The sequence below is a fragment of the Eptatretus burgeri genome, chromosome 14 (assembly GCF_056783735.1).
Source record: "Eptatretus burgeri isolate ZD-2024b chromosome 14, Ebu_testis_v1, whole genome shotgun sequence".
Taxonomy (NCBI): Eukaryota; Metazoa; Chordata; class Myxini; order Myxiniformes; family Myxinidae; genus Eptatretus; species Eptatretus burgeri.
The window spans coordinates 54,337,959-54,361,164 of NC_140974.1; the positions used below are offsets into that span (position 1 = coordinate 54,337,959).

The 23,206-nt window shown below is 44.2% G+C and overlaps 1 protein-coding gene across 1 annotated transcript in view; it reads right to left on the reverse strand.

Moving 5' to 3' along the window:
* Window positions 1-23,206, reverse strand: part of TFAP2D (transcription factor AP-2 delta) — a 96,508-nt gene that overhangs the window by 66,139 nt on the left and 7,163 nt on the right. The window lies entirely within an intron of this gene.

The window sequence follows — 23,206 nt, forward strand, 5'->3', positions numbered from 1 at the left end:
CACCTTATTCACCATGTTACAATAGTTATTCATGCCTGTTGTTTGTGTCCTTTATGGCATCCTTAAAAACAGTACGTTTCCTGTTTGGAATGATTTTTAAATTTTGTTTGACTGCCAGACAGGCAGACAGAGTAAAACAATTATCTCACTCTCACTCCTCTGGGTGTGTGTGTGTGTGTGTGTGTGTGTGTGTGTGTGTGTGTGTGTGTGTGTGTGTGTGTGTGTGTGTGTGTGTGTGTGTGTGTGTGTGTGTGTGTGTGTGTGTGTGTGTGTGTGTGTGTGTGTGTGTGTGTGTGTGTGTGTGATCAGAACAAATATTCAGAGCCAAAGTATGGTAAACTTCAGGTTCTGATTCATGTTCCGATTCGTGTTCAACATATAACATTAATTTGAAGTAAGTTGTTCGTCGATCATAAACTGACGTTTTTGGACAGACAGACAGACAAAGTGAACAAACTGCATAACCACGCTTTTCGCTTCACACGCTTGTGGTGTAATAATGAATGAGACAGTCATGCGATTGGTTGACCATATTTTCAAAACCCCCCCAAAAAATTTCACGTTCTGTTCCATCGTGATTTCTGGAACACGCTCCACATATACCGAGCTGATCACCAAAGCGTGACACCGCTCAGAGGTGGAGCACAATTAAGAAGCGAATTTTTTATTAAATAAATAAATAAATAAAAACACAAATTCTCGTTAAGACTATTTTGTGTGACAATTGTTAATTGGCAACGGAACGCCCTGGGGGCCAAAGTAGACACTGGTAATTGCTCCCCGTCACGTGGCCCAGCAGACGTTTCAGAGGCCGAACGGACACTGCAGATGCTGTTGTTTTTTTTCTTTCCTTTCAAGCTGTTCGTCCGTCGAACCGAAAGAATCGTCAAAACGTTTCGTCAAGAACCCTCACATCGGCACAAAGGAGCTGCGAAGCCGCAGCTTGCCCCTGATGTTTCGGTGACCTCACCGTTTCAATCAATGCGTCATAATGAGATTTTACGCATTTGTCTTTACAAACGCATATTCTCTGCATTTGTACAATTGCTCCGATAAATATCCGTCCGTTTTTATCGAGCTATATCTCTTTCTCGTTTAGTCTTCATAATGTACGAACTTTGTGACTAACATCTCGTGAAATAAGGCGAACACAACGCGCACAGTTTGGTGAAAATATCGCCATCAGATGAAATTATTATCGGCATTGATGGAAACACAAAGGAAAACAAATTTTCAACCTGACGCTTGTACACGGCGGACAAAGAAACATTTACGGACAATGAAAATGTGTATGTCGTCGTATCGTAGTCGGTGAGAATTTGCGCCAAAATTACTGATCATCTATTTTATCATCGAAACATCCAGGTCGGCGTCCTTGTTGGGTTTCTCATCGTGCGATCCTTGCTTTATCACGCGGGTGTACACAAGACGAACACAGAGACGCGTCTGTGACGTCTCATCGAATGAAGAACATCGACATCGGTCCGATGTGAAACAAGAGAGCCGAGTGACGTGCAAACAGGTTGCTCCCACCGGCAAACGCTCGTTGTTTCATCATCTTTTTTTTTTTTTAAAAACGCCAGATCGCCGCGTTCTCTATCGGAGTTTCCAACGTCGCTCCTTGTCCGCACATTCGATCTGACAAAGCGATCCGTTGCACCGTCTGAAAGTGCCCGAGTTGCCTTGGGCACGCTCGACGCACCGACAGAACAGCATCATCGGTTAGGCGAAGATTATCGGTATGACCCTCGGGCAGGTGACTCGTTAAATGGGCCCCAAAGTTAGGACGAGGCGGAAACCGTTACGTGCGTTATATTTTAAACGTCATGGAAGAGAGCGAGCGTGAGCCAAGCGTCTTTGGGTCTGAGTCACGTGTTGGCGTATTAAAGGGAACGTGATGCACATCAAAGGCAAGAACTCACGAGCGATAAAAATCTTCGTTTGTCTCGACACATCCGCCGTGCTGAGTCCACAATACACGTCCGTTCACGGCACCATGAGCGCATACGTGGTGTACTTGCCTCTGACTGTATAGTTTGGGTTTGTCTTCTCGCGGAATAGGATCCGACTCTCTGGCGTATATAACCAGGAAGGGGAGCAAGAGGGGCATTAATGCCCCCCTGACAGCATTTTGGCCAAAAAAGTGTGGGGTCTTTTTTTTTTGTGTACATAGTCAAAGCTCGTGGAAGAGTAAGTACACTGAATGGATCAGGACGCAAAAGGAACAGTCGAGAGAAGGAGATACCAACAGCAGAGCTGAGGGTCTAACCGGTGGGGAATGGGGGTGGTTGTGGGCTGGACAAACAATTGGTGTGGGGAGGAATAAGGGGTAAGGGGGCAGGAGAGGATGCCTGTGGTGGACAAGATGGATAAAGAAGGAAACTCTCAGGAGGGCAAAGAGGAAATTTGGGAGGAGGAGGGATTGGGTTGGGGTGGCGGGTAACGAGGGTAAAAAAGATCATGGTTTTGGATTGGTGGATTATCTGAGATGGTGGTGAACAGCCATCTTGAAAACCTGGAGAGAAGAATGAGATTGAAGAGAATGTGGAAGATGATTCCACAGGTGGTTAAAAAAAACAGGACTAACTAAAGAGTGGAGGTGAGCAGTGATTCTAGATTTCGGAATTTTTCACCAGAAGGGGGTTGATGGTAGACCATGATTGTGTGCCCTGCAGACACCTGGGCCAAAGCACAGAATGAGTAGAGGGTGCATGATAAGAAAGGAGGTGATAGTGATCAGACCATGTCTGCGATGATGAAGTGTTAGACCATCGACTCAGGGAAATTGTGGGAGATTCCATTCATCTTGATGACCTTGGTTTCCATCGTGCCAACCTGAGCAACACCTAAATTGGAGGAGCCAGCCCAGAGGGGAGAGCAGTGCTCCATCAAGCTGCGGATGCAGGCCTTGTAGGTGGAAAGGAGTTCAGGTGTGCCAAGGAAGGAATATGTATGATGGAGGATTCCCAGTCGGAATCTGGCTTTGGAGACCAACTTTGAAATGTGGATTGCTCAAAAAAGATCATGGCTGATCGTGAGACCCAAGGGTATGAATGACTGAACTTCCTCAAGAGGATTATTAAGAAAGCAGATTGTGTTCGGTGGGGGAAGGGGGGAAGTTGCCAGATATTTGTCAGGATTGAAAGACATTCCAAGTGAATAAGGAAGAAATGTTCAGACATGTTCCAATTTTTTGTCTGAGTGTAAAGTCGTTTCGTTTGAAGTAGTGATGGAGTGACACCTGTCCAGGATACTCGTACATTCCAGTTGTGAAGTTGTGGGAGGTTGCCTTGGACGCCTTGTGCTCTTATCGGATGTACAAATGAAGGCTCATTGGTTCTTTGTGATGTCATAAACGTGTACTTTGGCCATTCTCTGCTTTAAATCATGCTTACTTTTAAAAGCCATGAAAGTTTTTTTCGTGGGATAAAACCTTAACCAGTTCTTGTTATGAATATTGCTTCCAAAATGCTTCTGTTTACCTCACAAGTATGAACTCGGTTATTGGTCGAATGAGGGATCACTTTCCGGGGTCATGGTTGGCCACGGTGGTGGGTGGGGAACAAGTGGTCTGATCCAGAAAGCGGTTCCTTGATACCTGGTTGAAATGCTTGTGATGAGCAAAAGAGGGTTAGCATCATGACAAAGAGTTAACGCTCGGAACGACAGCTTTTCCTGCTTCCCACAGTGGTTCACGTTACTCAATCAATGTTCTGTTCATTCCCTCCATTATTCCCTCTGTCTGCCGATGCAGATCGACAGCAGACTTCACCAGCAAGGTGAGATCTTCATTGTATAAAATTTATTTCGTATTGCAATGTCATTAATATTTTATTGCAATATAACGTTCTACCATGGTGTGTATATATATATATATATATATATATATATATATATATATATATATATATATATATATATATATATATATATATATATATATATATATATATATATATATATAGTTATGACCACGGGTGCTGAATGTATTATGAGGAGGTTAATCCTCGTGTCTCCTCAAAAGAACCGGACCTGGGGCCACCGCTTACAATTAACTTTATGGTGCAGTGGATTGCTTAGCATTCATGAATGCCAATCAGTTAACCACGAGTTCCAGTGTCCACCGTCTAATTTTTCTGTTTAACGAGCGGTCACATGGCCTCCTGACCGGGGAACGCGTCATCGGCAATGCACCAATCTTATCTTGATCATATCTAAAGTAAGGTGGCCGAACGTTTACCGCTGGTGCATGCTGACTATGACAGGTTAATTCATTTGGGAATTACTTCCCAGTCTATCTAGGTTCGGACGATTCTGGATCATTAGAGGGAAATGACAAGCATGGATAAGTTGAAGCATCAACAAGGAATTTATTATTAAGAAAAATAAATAAACTTAAGAACTTTTTATTTCCTTGTCAAATTAATGGATGAATTCAAATCAATCAAATGTTCAATCAACAAAATAATCTCAAACAAAGAATTCAACAAGCTTTTATAGAAAAATGGACAAAGAGCAGATGATTACCTCTATGCCTTACTTTACAATTAAACACGAGACATGGGTACCCAGCAGATCATTCGGGGGAAAAGAAATCCGGCCTCGGCTTACCAAGGAAGAAGTCATCGAGCATCAACTAAAATAACCCAAAATGTGTGAGCGTGCCTTTGTCTGCTGCCAGCGCTCTGCCGCGCCGTGCACCCACCCGCAACCAGGCTCGAACACCAATCGACATCACGTCGTCACCCCCAGGAATTAGGGATGCCAAGAATCAGATACGCCAAGAGCCAGGTACCGAGCAGAACCAGCAGGAATGGTCCAACTGTCACCAACCAGCAGGAGCTATCAGGAGCTGTAACCAATGGCCAGGAGCTGTAAGGAGCTGTAACCAATGGTCAGGAGCTACAACAAACCTTTCAGCCACCAATGTCATGAGATCAGGGCTGTCTCTCCGGAAGGTTGTCATATCTCGAGCTTTCAATAACATCTGGCATCCCACCTTGCTCTCCAAACTCTCTACTGATGGCAACCAAGGCCAACTCCACTCTTGGGTTACTAACTTCCTCTACTCTCCTGGCCAATGCATAACTCTCAACTGAATTCTCTCATCTCCTCTTCCTGTCAAGGGTGGTATCCCAAGGCAGTGTTCTGGGCCTTGTCGTGTATCGAATCTTCATCAATGATCTCTCTGACTCTTTTGGAGAAACCTCTTTATCTCTTTGCTGATGACTCTGTCCTCTGCCATGACATCCCTCATCCTTTACATATGCAGGCTGCAGCCTCTTCCATCTCATCAAAGCTTGATAGAATCACAAGCTGGTCCAAGCTATACCGAGAACTTGGAAGGAAAGGTTTATCCGAGCTATAAAGAGAAGTTGGAATGAAAGGTTTATCCAAGCTATACCAAGAGCTTGGGATGAAAGGTTTATCCAAGCTATACCAAGAGCTTGGGATGAAAGGTTTATCCAAGCTATACCAAGAGCTTGGGATGAAAGGTTTATCCAAGCTATACCAAGAGCTTGGGATGAAAGATTTATCCGAGCTATACCGAGAATTTGGAAGGAAAAGATTTATCCGAGCTATACCGAGAACTTGGAAGGAAAGGTTTATCTGAGCTATACCGAGAGCTTGGAATGAAAGGTTTATCCAAGCAAGACCGAGAAGTTGGAATGAAAGGTTTATCCAACCTAGACCGAGAAGTTGGAATGAAAGGTTTATCCAACCTATACCAAGAGCTTGGGATGAAAGGTTTATCCAAGCTATACCAAGAGCTTGGGATGAAAGATTTATCCAAGCTATACCGAGAATTTGGAAGGAAAAGATTTATCCGAGCTATACCGAGAACTTGGAAGGAAAGGTTTATCTGAGCTATACCGAGAGCTTGGAATGAAAGGTTTATCCAAGCAAGACCGAGAAGTTGGAATGAAAGGTTTATCCAACCTAGACCGAGAAGTTGGAATGAAAGGTTTATCCAACCTATACCAAGAGCTTGGGATGAAAGGTTTATCCAAGCTATACCAAGAGCTTGGGATGAAGGGTTTATCCAAGCTATACCAAGAGCTTGGGATGAAAGGTTTATCCAACCTAGACCGAGAAGTTGGAATGAAAGGTTTATCCAACCTATACCAAGAGCTTGGGATGAAAGGTTTATCCAAGCTATACCAAGAGCTTGGGATGAAGGGTTTATCCAAGCTATACCAAGAGCTTGGGATGAAAGGTTTATCCAACCTAGACCGAGAAGTTGGAATGAAAGGTTTATCCAACCTATACCAAGAGCTTGGGATGAAAGGTTTATCCAAGCTATACCAAGAGCTTGGAATGAAAGGTTTATCCAAGCTATACCAAGAGCTTGGGATGAAGGGTTTATCCAAGCTATACCAAGAGCTTGGGATGAAGGGTTTATCCAAGCTATACCAAGAGCTTGGGATGAAAGGTTTATCCAAGCTATAGCGAGAGCTTGGAACGAAAGGTTTATCATAGCTTGAAATAAAAGGTTTATCTGAGCTCGACCTCGAGCTTGAATTGAAAGGTTTATCATAGTTAGACTGAGAGGTTGGAATGAAAAGGTTAATTTGAGCTCGAGTTTGGAATGAATGGTTTATTGTATCTCGGCCATTGGTCCCCAACCTGCGGCCCGCGGAGCCCTATACTGCGGCCCTCGAGAACTTTCCAATCAAAACACATTTCCGTGTAGCAATTTTAAAGAGGTTTACACAATGCTGCTGCCGGCCACTGCCGCTTACCGCTGGGAGGAATCAAATCAATTTGCATCAATAAAACTCAGTGAAATGCATCAATTTTCTTCTGGCTCCCAACATCCTTGGGAGTAGTGAATGTGGCCGGTGGGATCATAAGGTTGGGGACCACTGATCTAGACCTCGAGTTTGGAATGAAGGGTTTATCATAGCTCGAGCTAGAGTTTGGAATAAAGGGTTTATTGTAGCTCGACCTAGAGTTTGGAATGAATGGTTTATCATAGTTAGACCTGGAGTTTGGAATAAAGGGTTTATCATAGTTAGACCTAGTACTAGAGCTTGGAATGAAGGGTTTATCATAGCTCAAGCTAGAGTTTGAAATAAAGGGTTGATTGTAGCTCGAGCCAGAGTTTGGAATGAATGGTTTATCATAGTTAGACCTAGAGCTTGGAATGAAGGGTTTATCATAGCTCGAGCTAGAGTTTTGAATAAAGGGTTTATTGTAGCTCGACCTCGAGTTTGGAATGAATGGTTTATCATAGTTAGACCTAGAGCTTGGAATGAAGGGTTTATCATAGCTCGAGCTAGAGTTTGGAATAAAGGGTTTATTGTAGCTCGACCTAGAGTTTGGAATGAATGGTTTATCATAGTTAGACCGAGAGTTTGAAATGAATGGTTTATTGTATCTCGACAAAGAGCTTGGAATGAAGGGTTTATCATAGCGAGAGCTAGAGTTTGGAATGAAAAGTTTATCGTAGCTAGACCGAGAGTTTGGAATGAATGGTTTATCGTAGCTCGAGCTAGAGTTTGGAATGAAGGGTTTATCATAGCTAGACCGAGAGCTTTGAAATGAAAGGTTTATCGTAGCTCGACCAAGAGCTTTGAAATGAAAGGTTTATCGTAGCTCGACCAAGAGCTTGGAATTAAATGTTTATCCTCACTAATCCGATAACTTGGAATTAAAGGTTTATTGGAGATAGATTTGAATCTTAAAATGAAAGGTTTATTCAAGCTCGAGTCTGTTCTGAAAGTTTTATCCTCACTTAAATGAGAGCTTGGAATGAAAGGTTTATTTTTTTTTTTGTATACCTTGGTCGAGGCTCGTATGAGAGCAAACACACAACTCACAGCAAGGAGGCATGAGACAAGAGGGGCGGGAGTGGAAGGGACAAAACAGTGGGGAACAGACACATTAGGTGAACTGTGGAAGGGAGAGGGATGGGGATGGGATGGGGAACATGGCGAAGAGAAGATGGACATTTCAGGTACTTTCAGGAAGGAAAGCAGGAGAAATGAAGGAAGTGGGCTTGGGTGGATTATCGGGGGTAGAAAAGATCGAGGATTTGGATGGGGGAAGATAAGAGGTGGTGGTGAACAGCTGTTTTGAAAGCCTGGAGGGAAGAATGGGAAAGAATAGAGTGAGGAAGTTTATTCCAAAGGTGGGAAAAAAGAGGAATGAAAGAGTGAAGATGAGCAGTGATTCGTGATTTTGGTAGTTTTACCAGAAGGGGGTTGTTGGCGGACCTTGAGCGCCCTGTGGAAATGTGGTGGGGACAAATCGCAGAGAGAGCAGGGGGCAAGGCTGGAGAGGAGTCGGTAGAAGACAGAAAGACCACCGACCAACCTGCGGTGATTGAGTGAGAGGCCCAAAGACTCAGCTTCATTGCGGGAGATGCCGATGATCTTAAATGCCCTGGTTTCGACAGCGTTAAGCCGAGAAAGGTGGGAGGCAGGAGCACCAGCCCAAAGGGGAGAGCAGTACTCCATCAGGCTACGGACAAAAGCTTTGTAAGTGGTCAGGAGCTCAAGAGGGCCGAGGAAGGACTTAGCACGACGGAGGATTCCCAGTCGGCGACTGGCTTTTGAGGCGAGGTTGGAAATGTGACTTTCCCAGGAAAGGTCATAGCAGATAGTGAGACCTAGAAGCTTGAAAGAAAAGACTTCTTCCAGAGGATTGTTGAGAAAGTGGATGGGGGTTTTGTAAACGGTCCTTTCGAAGAGACATAGTGAGAGTGTGAGATTTGTCTGGATTGAAAGACATGTTCCACGTGTTGGACCAGTTTGTGATTTTATCCAGATCTGCAGTGAGCGAAGAAGCTGCTGCTTGCCGGTCTGAGGGATGACAGATGGTACGGCAGAGGGTGGAGTCGTCGGCAAAGAGAAATAGAGGATTTTCCAGAGAGTCCGAGAGATCATTGATGAAAACCAGAAAAAGAACAGGGCCCAGAACGCTACCTTGAGGAACTCCAGCCTGCACAGGAAGAGGGGATGAAAGAACTCCATTTAGGGCCACACGTTGACTGCGACAGGAGAGGAAGTCTGCGAGCCATGAGTGGAGATGGCCTTGAATACCATGGGAAGAGAGTTTGGTGAGTAGGGCAGGGTGCCAGACTGTGTCAAAAGCACGTGATATGTCCAGGGATACGGCTCGGATTTCCTGTCTGGCATTGAGGACCTCCATCCATTGATGGGAGAGCAGAAGCAGCATATCCAGGGTAGAGTGACCTGGTCTGAAACCAAATTGATGATTGGAAATCAAGCCATTGGAGAAGAGGAAGGATTTCATATCTGAAGCGATGATGGATTCCATCACCTTGCTGATGATTGGGAGAAGGCTGATTGGTCTGTAGTTATAGGGATCTGTTTTTGCACCTTTTTTATGCAGGGCAGTGATGTTAGCAGATTTCCAAGCAGATGGCAGATGACCTTGGGCAAATGAGAGGGTGAATAGAACAGAGAGAGGGTGAGCAAGAGCAGAAGAGCAGGCTTTGAGGACACGTGGGCTGATGCCGTCTGGACCGGTTGCAGAATCTGACTCGAGGTTTGAAAGCAAGCTCTCCACCTTGTCAGGAGAAAAGGATACAGAGTCCAGGGACAGTTGGGTGCGACTGGGTAAAGTGGGTAGAGATAGTGATGGGTTTAGGACACAAGATTTAGCTGCAAACACCGAGTTTAGACATTCAGCTTTATCACGTGTGGAATCAGCAGTGCGGCCATTCGAGGTAAGGGAGGGGATGGAGGGGGAACATACACCAGAAACAGATTTGATTAAACGCCACCAGGATTTTGAGGAGGGATAGAGGTTTGAGAGTTCAGACTTGAGATGAGAAAGATGTTGTTTTCTGGCTCTCCTGAGGGTAGATACACACTTGTTCCGAGCTTTGTGGAAAGAACTGAGATTGCCCTCAGTTGGGTTTGCTTTCCATGAGGCAAAGGCAAGTTGTTTCAGGACAACTGCCTCGCCACAAGCTTCAGTAAACCAAGGGCGGGAGGAAGGGTAAGACAACTGAACACGAGAGGGGATAAATCTGTGCATGAGGGAGAGCAAGTTTCTTTGAAAGAATTCCCAGGATGAGTTGATGTTTGAGAAAGTAGTGATAGGAGACCAGTCTGTAAGTTTGATGGCTGCTCGGAGACCCTGCCAGTCGGCTTGAGTGAAATGCCAGACTCGACGGCGGTGAGGTGGTTCTCTGATAACAGCCAGAGAGATGTCCACTTTGACAAGGACGTGGTCAGAAGAACCAATTGGAGCGAAGGAAGAGCAGCAGATATTGTCAGGGAAATTTGTCAAAACCAGATCCAGAAGAGATGGAGTACCATTGGTTGAGATCCGGGTCGGGAAGTTGACCGATTGAGTCAGTCCCAATGAGTCGCAGAAAGCTTTTGCTGAGGTGCCATGGCAGGTGAGAGAGGTACCCACACCTAGCCAACTGGCGTGATGACAATTGAAGTCACCACATAAGAGGAAGAGAGAGTTTGGATGAGAAGATAGAAGATGGTCCATGTTTTCGGATAGTGAGGTGTAGATGGAGTCATCACTGTTCGGTGGACGGTACAGTACACATATAAACATGAGGTGGGAGTGGAGGGGAAGCCGAAGCCAGAGGTATTCCTGGGGGTGTGGGGGAGTGAGGGCAGTGCATGGAGAGTGAGGAATAGAGTCTTTGATGAAGAGAGCAACACCTCCACCAGGACGAGGCTCAGGTCTGTCATACCGTAAGAGGGAGTAACCAGGGAGAGATACTTGGGAGTCAGACACGTCTTGGGAGAGGAAAGTTTCTGTTAGGCAGATAATGTCTGGTTTGTCAGTGGCAACCTGTATGGAAAGATCTGAAAGGTTTGAGCGAAGGCCCCGGATATTTGAGGTCCACACTTTTAATGAAGAGGAAGGGGAGGAGGCTTTGGGTGCAGGAGGTGGAGGGGGAGGGGAGGGTAGGACAAGGGACGAGGGGGCAGGTAAGGAGGGGTGGTGAAGGAGTGTGGGGTATTGTAGAATAACGAGGGGAGGGGGCCGAATGAGGAGGAGAAAAGGCTCTGTGGTGCTGGGGGAGAGGGGGGACAAGAGACAAGGAAGAAGGCAGTTGAGGATTTGAGGAGGTGGAGTGAAGAGATGGAGGTGAGAGGGCAGTGGCGCGAGGCAGGTTGGTGGATGAGAGAGGGGGCAACTTTGAGAAGGAACAGTGAAGGGGATGAAATATGGGAGAAAGGTGAGGGGGGAATTTTTGAGAGAGGTGGGAGGGAGGCTTGGAGGGAGAAGAGTGGGATGGTTGCTTTGAGAGTGAGAGTGAGGGGTGAGGGGGGTGAGTTGGCACTGAAGTTGGAAAAAAAGAATGGTTGATGGAAAGCGAACATCCATGGCAAACTGTGGTTTTTAAAAGTTTTAGGTCAGAGATGCGATTTAACACAATTCTTGATGGATGCAATGAAGGCGAATTCAGAGCATGGAGAGAAGAAGCGCTGTAATAGTTGGATTTTTTAGGCAAGGAATGAAGGAGAGGTCGAAATGAGAGCAGTCTGTTAAAATAGCAGAAGAGTAGTGCATTGTGAAACAGTAAAGAGTACCACATGTGTGAGAGAGGAAGATGAAGCATTATAAGATCGTTTTTGTTGTTAAAAATAATGTATGAGAGAGTTCAACAGATCACTAAAACGAAATCCTCACTAAAACGAAAGCTTGGAATGAAAGGTTTATCTGAGCTAAACCAAAAGCCTTGAATGAAAGGTTTATCGTAGCTTGAGCTAGATTTTGCTATCAAAGTTATCAGTAGAGTAATAGAGCTAGAGTTTGTTGAGTGAAGTATATCTGAAACTAAACATTCCCAATTCCCAGAGAGATAAATGGCAACCACAAATTTTATGAAACAAATGCAATGAACCTGCTGATTGCTTATCTTATATTCCAGTGGTCAATCCTCCAGGTGTTAACACACACTCTAAAGGAGTCTTCCAAATGGATGAGTCATTCGTTGTCAATCTAATGTCCAAAACCCTTCAAACAGTTTGCATCACATCTTCCGAGCACGTCCATCACACCCACCTCTTACGAACAGTGGCTTCGCTTGGTTTGGAAAATATTTTCTCACCAATAATCACTTGGATTTCACAAGGTGCACATGAGAAACAAATACGTACCTTGATGATGCAAACACTTGAGTAAAATACATATCCAAAACAGTGGTGAGTTTGATATGAGACCAAACAGAAAACAAACAACTTGACTAGTTAGTTTTAAAACTGTTTATGGAAGGTCGGGGAGGGGGGGGGGGTTGTGGGGAGGAGAAGAAGAACTTATTCTTTGGTTTGCAGCAGGTGCTGGTTTATATAATTTCAGGGAGTGTGGCTGAGCTGCTGATGCAGTGCCACCTGTAGGCCATGCAGAAATCTCAGGAGCTTGTTGCTGGTGTTGGTAATAACTCACTTAATCTTCATGAAAGATACCTTGGGAACTTTAATGTCCACCAACTAATACTAGTAGGTGGGACACCCAGGTTAACATTCATCCTACTTTGTGATGGAGTACTTTGTGATGCAAATGCCCTGCCTATGAAACGCCAGTCCGACAGCATATAGTCAAATCGGTGGAATCAACCCAGACGAGACATCTCAGCGATAAGTGTGGTACCTGTAGTACACAGAGGTAAGTGTGCTACCTCTGCAAAATCCTGTTGGACTAACTGGAGCTCAAAACACGAATATCTCACTGGTCCAGCGATTCCATTCCAGATCAGCGATCACCCATCACTGCCTCTCGATCGTCCTTCAGAATAAATAACCCCATCACCCACCTTTTGCTCCCCCTCCCAGCGCTTGCCTGTTTTTCCTTTATTTTATTCTGCCTTGGACTCCTTTCATGGTGCGCAATTCGTTGTTGATGGCAGAATGGCCAGCCTTTTCGTGGAGACCTTAGTCTCTAATGGGATTAACAACCGTTTCACTGGGAGGAGTGCGGGGAGGGGGGCACGGACATCACACTTGAACGTGATTGCCAGACTAACAAGGAAGGTGCAGCAACTCTGGAACGGTGCTCTCAGGGTACAAAGAGCTGGAAGCAAGTGCAGGGGAGAGAGAGAGAGAGAGAGAGAGAGAGAGAGAGAGAGAGAGAGAGAGAGAGAGAGAGAGAGAGAGAGAGAGAGAGAGAGAGAGAGAGAGAGAGAGAGAGAGAGAGAGAGAGAGAGAGAGAGAGAGAGAGAGAGAGAGAGAGAGAGAGAGAGAGAGAGAGAGAGAGAGAGAGAGAGAGAGAGAGAGAGAGAGAGAGAGAGAGAGAGAGAGAGAGAGAGAGAGAGAGAGAGAGAGAGAGAGAGAGAGAGAGAGAGAGAGAGAGAGAGAGAGAGAGAGAGAGAGAGAGAGAGAGAGAGAGAGAGAGAGAGAGAGAGAGAGAGAGAGAGAGAGAGAGAGAGAGAGAGAGAGAGAGAGAGAGAGAGAGAGAGAGAGAGAGAGAGAGAGAGAGAGAGAGAGAGAGAGAGAATATATATATATATATATATATATATATATATATATATATATCGCCTGCACCATGGAGAGGTGGGGGAAAGGTGGGCAAGAATTGAAAAGGCAAAGTTAATGTGCTAATCCAGGGCAGCTGTGAAGAGTATGTCGAAGGGCCAAGGGTTGCACCACGTCCAACTACATTCGGTCCCATTTCCATTCTCCTCTCTCCCTCTTTTAGACTTATCACTGTTCTGTCCTGTATGGGTCCACAGCCATCGCCTTGCCGATATGGTGGGCGATGACCATTTTCGTGAATGCAATATGTGGGTGAATTTACAATAAACATTTTTCCTCTTGTTGTCTTACAATAACGTCATCGCAGAAGGAAACCAAGCTTAATTACCCAGATGTTTTCACCATCTTTCCAATTAACCACTTTATTATTAAATGAGAGTGCTTTTAGGGGCAATTCAAAAATTACGCAACATGTTTTTTGCCAAAATCTGACACCTCCACCCCCCTCCCCTTCGTTGACGAAACACCCCTCCCCCTATTTCAAACCTTAATCCTGGGATGCTATTTATCCCTTTGTTTTGTTTCAGTTACGACGAAATATATTTGAAAAACCGAGGCGGTACAGTGTGCCATCAAGAAGACTCGGAGGCAGTCGGAATCCCTGGAATGATGTCATTGGAATAATCGCTCCAGTGTGATGTCATCGTTTCTAAATATGTTCAATTGCTTTCATTTGCAAAACAGATTAAGTGTTTGTGGAAAAAGCAATGATGGAATTTAAATAAAGCTATTTCCTTTTATTATTAATTTATTGAATACATATATCATTGAATACTTGCATCTTTCTTCTATATATGTATATATATATATATATATATATATATATATATATATATATATATATATACATATATATATATATATACATATATATATATATATATATATACATACATATATACACACATACATGTAGTGATCGTGTATGTTTGTTTGCCCTCTTATATCTCGAGAACGACGCCTCCCAGAGCAAAACTAAAGGCATATTCAGAATCAGCACGTCTTCCAGAGGTACTGCAGCACACCTTAGATGTTACAAACACTGAAAAAAAATTCGTCGATTTCTTTTGGCTGTTTTAATTTTTTCTGCCGCAATTGATTAATTTTCCGCATCGCGACTTTTTTTATTCACAACCTGATCGAAATAAGACAAAGACAGACCAGTGGACGTTTACAAAGTTTCTGATCAAAATTTTGACTTTCTGATTTTAGATGCTCCGAAGAAGGAAGAGCTCCATTGGTCCCAAGGCAACTGCAGCGAAGCAAAAACACACTAAGAGACAACAGGAGACTGAAGAGGAGCAAGATGCCAGGCTAAATGAACAGGCACAGCGGCAACAGCAGCGGCGAGCAAAATGAGACTGAAGAGGAGCGATCATCCAGCCTCAATGAACAAGTTCATCGGCAGCAACAGTGGCGAGCAAATGAGACTGAGGAAGAGTGTGATGCAAGACTTGAGGCAATGCGTCACTGCACTGCAGAAGCACGAGCACTGGCCCGGGCACAAGAGCACAACAATGCCAACAGAGTGGCATTCACGTATGACCGGGCTGACTCAACAACTCATGCAAACATCAGCCGAATGGACCAAGTCTGCACCCACCGTTCGGCTTTCAAGTTCAAGGGAGAGACCCATGGTGTGTGCTGCAACAATGGCAAGGTCGTCCTTGAGCCCTCTCTTGCTGAAGGAACTTCTCTCAGGCGAAGGTCGCCTCAGCAAGCACTTCTTTGACAACATTTGGACGTATAATGGCAGCTTTGAGATAACAAGCTTTGGGCACTAGGAAGCTGAAGTCCAGGGCTGGAACCCGAGCTTCCGCATCCAAGGTCAAGTGTTTCACTGCATTGGCAGCTTGCTCCCGCCTGAAGAGGGCCAGCCAAAGTTCCTACAGGTCTACTTCCTGAACTCACATGCCAAGGAGCTGGCTGCCAGGAACCACAGTGGCCTCAAACCACACATCCTTGAGATGCTCACAAAGTGGTTTCATGAGACTAACCATCTGGTCTGTGAGCTCAAAACTGCAAGAGATGTACTTGCAGAAGGAGGCAACTCTGAAGAGCGCCAAATCATCATTAGAGAGAACAAGCGACCGAAAGGAGAGCACACACTCTGTTACAATGCCCAGTCTGGACCAGAAGTCTCCATCCTAAAGGCCTGGTCACACCTTGACGTTTTAGCCAGCGATGGCAACGTGTTAAAATTTATGTAAAACGCTGGCTTACGTTGAACTTTTGATGTTTTTTTTTTAAAGATTCGGACGTATTCATAGCGACTTGGTCTTATGTATAACGCATTGGTAACAACACAGAACGTTTCGTTGTGTTATAGATAACTTATACCAACGAATGCTGACCTGTTGTCGGCCTACACAACCGATGCCCAACGATAGTCTAACTTCGGCATAACGCGTTGCACGCATCGCCGCCGATGTCGTGACGTAGCCTATTAAAAGGCTGACGCAAAACGATTCGAATCATAACTGCCGTAGAAATGGAAGTGACAACATCTCGGTCACACCTTGGCGATCTTGCCAGCGTATGCCGACCTAAGAAAAATGTGTCTAAAACGTTGGGGGCACGTCAAATACGGGATAAGTAAGTTTGGTATACGTGAGTAGAACGCTAAAGTACGCTATCATACGTCGTAGTAAGTAGAGTACGTCAAGAAATTTTAAACATGTTCAAAATTTGACGACGTACTCGGCGTACGACACACGTTCCGCATGCAATGGGGATAAGTTTTACACACGATATGTGGACGCTTACACACGTCCACAAAGGCTACTTATAAGCTACTCATAAGTCGAAACACGTCGCGGTAATGTCTTTTTTACGCGAAACTTATTTCTAACTTATGTTTGAGGTGCTTTGAACCAATTCTTTACGTAGTCCCAACACACATCGACGTATGTAGACGTATTCCAATGACGTCTTCCGGTCGACAAAAAAAAAAAATGAATGTGTTTCTTGCTTACAACTGCCATATAAAGAGGTGTTCCCAGCGGTTTTGGGAATTGGTATATAAAAATGGTGTTCATAAAAGGGGAACCCAACAGTGTTTTCGAGTTCCTTTTTGAGTCGATGTCCATGTCAGCAGTAACAGTATCAGTATCAGTATCAGTATTACTATTAGTAGTAGTAGTAGTTTGTTCATGTTGGCAGTAGTAGGTGGGTGTGAGGGGGAGGGTGTGGGTTATGATGGATCGTCCTTGCGTCCGCGTGTCCACGGGTAGGTTCATAGGCTGCCACTCAACGATTTAAATGGCTGCATCTCCACTATTGAAAGTAGACGCTTGCGCTCAACAATTGGATTTTTTTTACACTCAACGACTTTTAAACGGTACCACTCACCTATTTTCATTGTTTGCAATGAACGATTTAAATTGCTGTCACTCGCCTTTGTTTTTTGACGCAGGGGTTTGGAAATTTGAAGCGTTTCTTCTGAACGTGTTAAAATGCTCAAACTCGACTATTTTAAATAGACGCTTCCGATTAGATGGACAATTGGAATCATAGCCAAGCTAGACATCGAAGTGTGAACATCCTCGTCATGCCGAAGAAAAGTTTGAAGAATGCTGCAAATAAGTGTCCTGGCCGTGGCCGTGGACGCTGACGCAAGGACGATCCATTATACCGACGTCTTTCAGCCTATGAGTAACTTAAAAGTAACATCTGTCGACGTGTGGCAACGATCGCGTAACGTGCCAACAACACGTTAATCATAGGTTAGAAATAAGTTTCGGGTACGCTAAACATTACCTCGGCATGTCTCAACTTATGATTAACTTACAAGTAGCATGTGTTGACGTCTGTCAACGATCGCAGACCGTGCATACAACTTGTGGCCAGCGTAACGGAACGTGTGAGTCATACGCCGGCATACGTCGTGAAATTTCAAGCATGAAAAATTTGAGGACAACCGAAAAGTACAACGTTTAAAGCCAACGTACAATGACGTATGGCAGTGTTTTTCAGCGTGCTCTCAATGTTATCAAAACTTACCCATAACGTATTCAACGTGTGCCAGCGTTTTAGAAAAAAAATTCAAAAATCGGCATACGTTGGCTAAAACGTCAAGGTGTGACCGGGCCTTAATGGACAATGAGCCAACAGAACCCAGAGACATTGTCCTCAGACTTCGCGATGGGGCATCAGTGAGCTGCATGCATCTTATGATGCACTCCAGTATCCCATAGTGTTCCCATATGGAACAGATGGCTACAGCATCCATCTGGTGGCCAGGACTGCTACTGGACAGAATGAACGAAAACTCACACAGCTGCAGTACTACAGCTACCACATCATGGTGAGAGAGGGCAACCACATACTGCAGATGTGACGACTCTTTCAGCAGTTTCTGGTCGATGTCTACTGCAAGATCGAGACAGAGAGACTGGGCTTTATCCGCCGGGAGCAAAAAAACTTGCTTGCTGATAACGACGCCAACCTCTGTGACAGCCTCATGAGCACTGATAACAAACGCTGACAACGACAAAGAAATGTGAAATATGTCCAAATTAAATGTGATATATAAATGTGATATATATTAAGCACCACAATTTACCCCTTTTTTATTCCTATTTTTTTCCCGGGCAATGCCGGGTACTCCAACTAGTCTTTAAATAAAGGGTGCCTGGAACAAAGTTGTCATTGATTGATTCAACATCACATGACAGCACTAGAAACACTCTGCCCCTCCCCGCTGTAGCAATCCATAACGCTTGGACATACACCCCCACCCCCATGCTTCCCTAATTTTTGAATGGCCCCTGCTTCTGTTTTGGATATTAAGTTATTTTGAATTTTTGAATAGGATTGTTACCATTGAGAACTATCCAGTTTTGGTGGTGGGTCGTGGTAGTGACCTCCAGAGACCACATCCTTCTTATCATCACTTTTCCTGATATTCCTTCCCTTCTCTGTTTGCATGTCTCCCCACTCGTCACACTCACACCACTCCCAGCCTCTGGGAGAAATTCAGAACCACGTGTTGGGAAATAGTTCCTACTCTCCTCCTTTTGATCCTCCACCCCCATCCTCCCTCCTTTTGATGGCTCTGTAGCTTATTTATTGCTCCATCTATGCCATTGCACTGTTCTTACAGCCTGGTGGTTTTTAAGGCCTTATCCTTCAATTGATCTACCTTGTGAATGCATTTTTTAATTGAAGATCCAGGCGGTTGGTTGAATCATAGATGGGGTGTGCATACGCTGCTGGCTGCTGATACAAGCCCTTCATTCATTATAAATATATCAAAAGAGAACTAGCGTGGTGTGGGCTTAATGGTTAAAGTGGCTGGTTTAAGATCTTAGGGTCTTGAGTTCAAGTGCCTGTTGTTGTGTTGTACTGTCGAATTAACAATGGGTGGGTTGACTCAGTCTGTCATCCTGAGGTTGGTAAAATGAGTTCCAGCTTGCTGTTCGGGGGGCATTGCGTCAGTGGCATAGCTGTGTCCCAGAAGATGATGCAGCCAAGCAGCCACAGGCTGCTTATGAATAAATAAGAAGAGAACTTGCTTGAAAGTTTGTAATTACACCTTATTTGGACTAAGATTAAGGTTTTGCAAACACAATCCACTTGCCTTGAATAATTTAAAAACAACAGAAAACTGTGACCATTCTTCGATGAATTTGAGATTAAAAGTCCTCCCACCCAAGACCCAACGATTGTATTTATCCTTGTAACATATTTTTTATGCACAGTCAAGGCTCATGGAGAAGCTAGATCATAGAACAGATCAGGATGCAACAGAACAAAACGAACATCAGAAGGAAAGGAGAGGGGGAAAACACACGACAGCTGGGTTGAGGGACAAAATGGAGATAAACTTCGAAGATGAGGGATGTGAGGAAGAACGAGGACTAACGGTGGAAACAGGGGGTGGAAAAGATGGATACACAACTAAACTCCTGGGAAGGACAATAGGAATATTGGAAAGAGGGGAGTTTGGGGACAGTTAATGGAGGTAGAAACAAATCATGGTTTTGGATGGGGGATGATCTCAGATGATGGTGAACAGCTGTCTTGAAAATCTGTTCCACAGGCTGTGAAAAGAAAGATTGAAGAGAATGTGGAAGTCGATTCCATGGGCAGGAGAAAATATGAACGAATGAGTGAAGGTGAGTCGTGATTCTACACTTTAGGAGTTTCACTAGAAGGGAGTTGTTGGCAGACCTTGTGTGTACTACAGATACCTGGGGTGAGGGATGGGCACATAAAGAGCAGAGGGTGAAAGTCCAATAAAGGAGGCTGGAGAAGACAGAGAGACCACCGACCTGTCTATGATGGGAAAGTGATAGGCCCATACATTCAGCTTCATCAAGGGATATTCCAATCATCTTAAAGGCCTTGGTTTCAACGAGATCAAGCCAAGCTCGGTGTGAGACAGGGGCACCATCCCAGAGGGAAGAGTGGTACGACATCAAGCTGTGGATGAAGGCTTTATACCTGGACAGCTCAGGTGTGCCAAGGAACAACTTTGCACGACAGAGTATGCCCAATCAGCAATTGGCTTTGGAGACGAACTTAGAGGTGCCCTTTGACAAAGAAGGTCATGGCTGATTGTGAGACCCAAGAGTTTGATTGATTGAGCTTCTTCAAGAGGATTGTTAAGAAAATAGATAGGAGGATTTGCCACATGGTCCTTTCAGAGAGAGGGAGAGAGAGAGGGAGATTGGGATATCTCATGATTTAAATTTTTTTGAAGGAGGAACAACTTATTTAAATTGAATGTTATATTTTTAACAACACTAGAAAGACAAGTCTCGTTTTACCGAACATATTCAAAGTGTTTGACCAACTTGTGATTCCATGTGATGTTTGACGAGATAGTGCCAGACTGTATTGAAAGCTTGAGATATGTACAGAGAGACAGCCCTGAACTCATGTCCGACATTGAGGGTTTCCGTCCATTGTTAGGTCAGTAGAAATAGCATGTCCAAGGTGGAGTGACCTGGTCTGAAATGAAATTAGTGATCTGAGATGAGATTGTTGGAGAAAAGGAAGGATTTCATGTCAACTGCGTTGATGGATTCCATGACCTTGCTGATAATTGGAAGTAAGCTGATGGGTCTGTAGTTCAGGGGATCAGTTTTTGCACCTTTTTTAACCCTACGAACATGAAGCAAACAGCAGGATGAAGCAATTGGTTCATGTTCGTCCATCGTTTGTCTGTCTTATCTGTTTATGATCAAGCAACAACTTATTTAAATTGAATGTTACATTTTACACACAAATCGGAACATGAACAGAAAGCCAAGTCTTTCGTTTTAGCGTACCTGAGCTCTGAATTAGCCCCGATCACACATGCACTGAGAGGAGTGAGATTTTTTTTAACTCTGACTGTCTCACAGTGAAACAAAATTGAAAATCATTCCAAACAGGAAACTTACTCTTTTTAAGTAGGGTTGGGCATACAACCATACTTTTTTTGAAAGGAGTGTTTTTTTTATGCCCAAATTTCATGCTGATCACGAATCCGTTGAACTTTTTGACATAGGATGATGTCTTAGGTTGGTAAGATGCAAAAATTCAAAATTCAAATGTCGAATTAACAAGGGGTGGGTTGACTCAGTCTGTCATCCTGAGGTTGGTAAAATGAGTTCCAGCTTGCTGTTCGGGGGGCATTGCGTCAGTGGCATAGCTGTGTCCCAGAAGATGATGCAGCCAAGCAGCCACAGGCTGCTTATGAATAAATAAGAAGAGAACTTGCTTGAAAGTTTGTAATTACACCTTATTTGGACTAAGATTAAGGTTTATTAATATTAATATTATTGCATGCCCTAGTAAGCCATAATTATCAAATTTTACCTGAAAAGTGGGTAAATTTGGTGGCCATTTTGATTTTTTGCATCTTACCAACCGAAGACATCATCCTAGGTCAAAAATGTCAACAGATACGTGATCAGCGTGAAAAATGGCCATAAAAAAACACTCCTTTCAACGGGACAACAGAGAAAAAGTCGATGTGTGCCCAACCCTATTTTAAGGGCATTATAAATGACACAAACAACAGGCATGGATAACTGATGTTGCTTGTTAGATAAAGGTGGTGGTACAACTGGAATTAATTTATTTATTCGACTTTTACAATCTTTATCTTATTTACATATAAATCTGTAATTGAAGACTTTAGTACACCAATCGCCTGTCATAATACTTCAAAGAACCTCAAATTTTGCAGTGCTTCAACTTAAATAAAGGTCCAATGAGGTGGTATATGAGGATGGTGTTCAGGCTTCCAGATTCTTCTAGACTGTTTCTAGATTACTGACAATAACTTTGGGATATTTTTAAAACGATCATTTAAATCATTATTTAATTAAAAATGGAAGTAACTGCATATGGTATTGTGTTCTTTGAACTCCCTAGTTATGTAATGCCGTGATTTTGTCCAATTTCCAAGCAGATGCAAGATAACCTCGAGCAAATGGTCGGGCGAGAAGAGCAGAAACGGGATGTGCAAGACCAGAAGAGCAGGTGTTAAGGGCACGTGAGCTGATGCCGTCCGGTCCAGGTGCAGAATCAGAGTTGAGGGTTGCCAGAAAATTATCCACCTGCTCAGAATTGAGGCATTCAGCCTTCTTACGAGCAGAGTCGGCTGTGATGATATTTGAAGAGAATGAGGGTTAGAGAGGGAACACACTCCAGAGACAGACTTAATGAGGCTCACCAGGTTTCAGAGGAGGGAGACAAGTTTGAAAGCTCAATCTTGAGGTTGGACAGATGTCGTTTTCTGTCTCTCATGAGAGTGGACACACACTTGTTGCAGGCTTTGTGTAATGAGCTGAGATTGCCTTGGGTCAGGTTTGATTTCCAGGAAGAGAAGACATGGTGTTTCAGAGTAACTCTCCTCACCACAGTATTCAGTGCATTATGGGTGGGAAGAGGTGTAGGATAACTGAATACGAGATGGGATGGATCTGCGAGAGAGAGAGAGAGAGAGAGAGAGAGAGAGAGAGAGAGAGAGAGACAGAGAGAGAGAGAGAGAGAGAGAGAGAGAGAGAGAGAGAGAGAGAGAGAGAGAGAGAGGGCTTGTGTTGAAGAATTCCACAGGCTGAATTAATATCAGGAGTGGTAGATATCGGAGACCAGTCCTGAAGTGAGAGAGATGTCTGCTTGCAATCTCTGCCAATTTGCCTGAGTGAACTGCTGGACTCACCAGCGCTGAGGCTGTTCTATGAAAAAGGCTGGAGAGATGTTGACCTTCACAAGCACATCATCAGATGGACCAATTGGAACTGAGGAAGAGAAGGAGACATTAGCTGGGAAGTTTGTCTTACTAAATCCAGAAGGGAGCATTTATCATTGACAGAAATCTGGCTCAGATGGTTTACAGATTGGGTCAGTCACATGGAGTCATAGAAGTTCTTTTTTTGATGTGCCATGATTGGTGAGAGAAGTACCAACATTCAGTCAATTGGCATGATGACTGTTGAAGTCACCTCATATGAGGAAGAGAGAGAGAGTTGGGTTGAGTGGTTAAAAGTTGGTCCATGTTATGAGAGAGAGAGAGAGAGAGAGAGAGAGAGAGAGAGAGAGAGAGAGAGAGAGAGAGAGAGAGAGAGAGAGAGAGAGAGAGAGAGAGAGAGAGAGAGAGAGAGAGAGAGAGAGACACACACACAGACAGACAGACAGACAGACAGACATGTAGATGGAGTCATCGCTGTTTGGAGGATGGTCCAACACACAGACAAACAAGAAGTGGGAGCAGAGGAGAAGTCTCA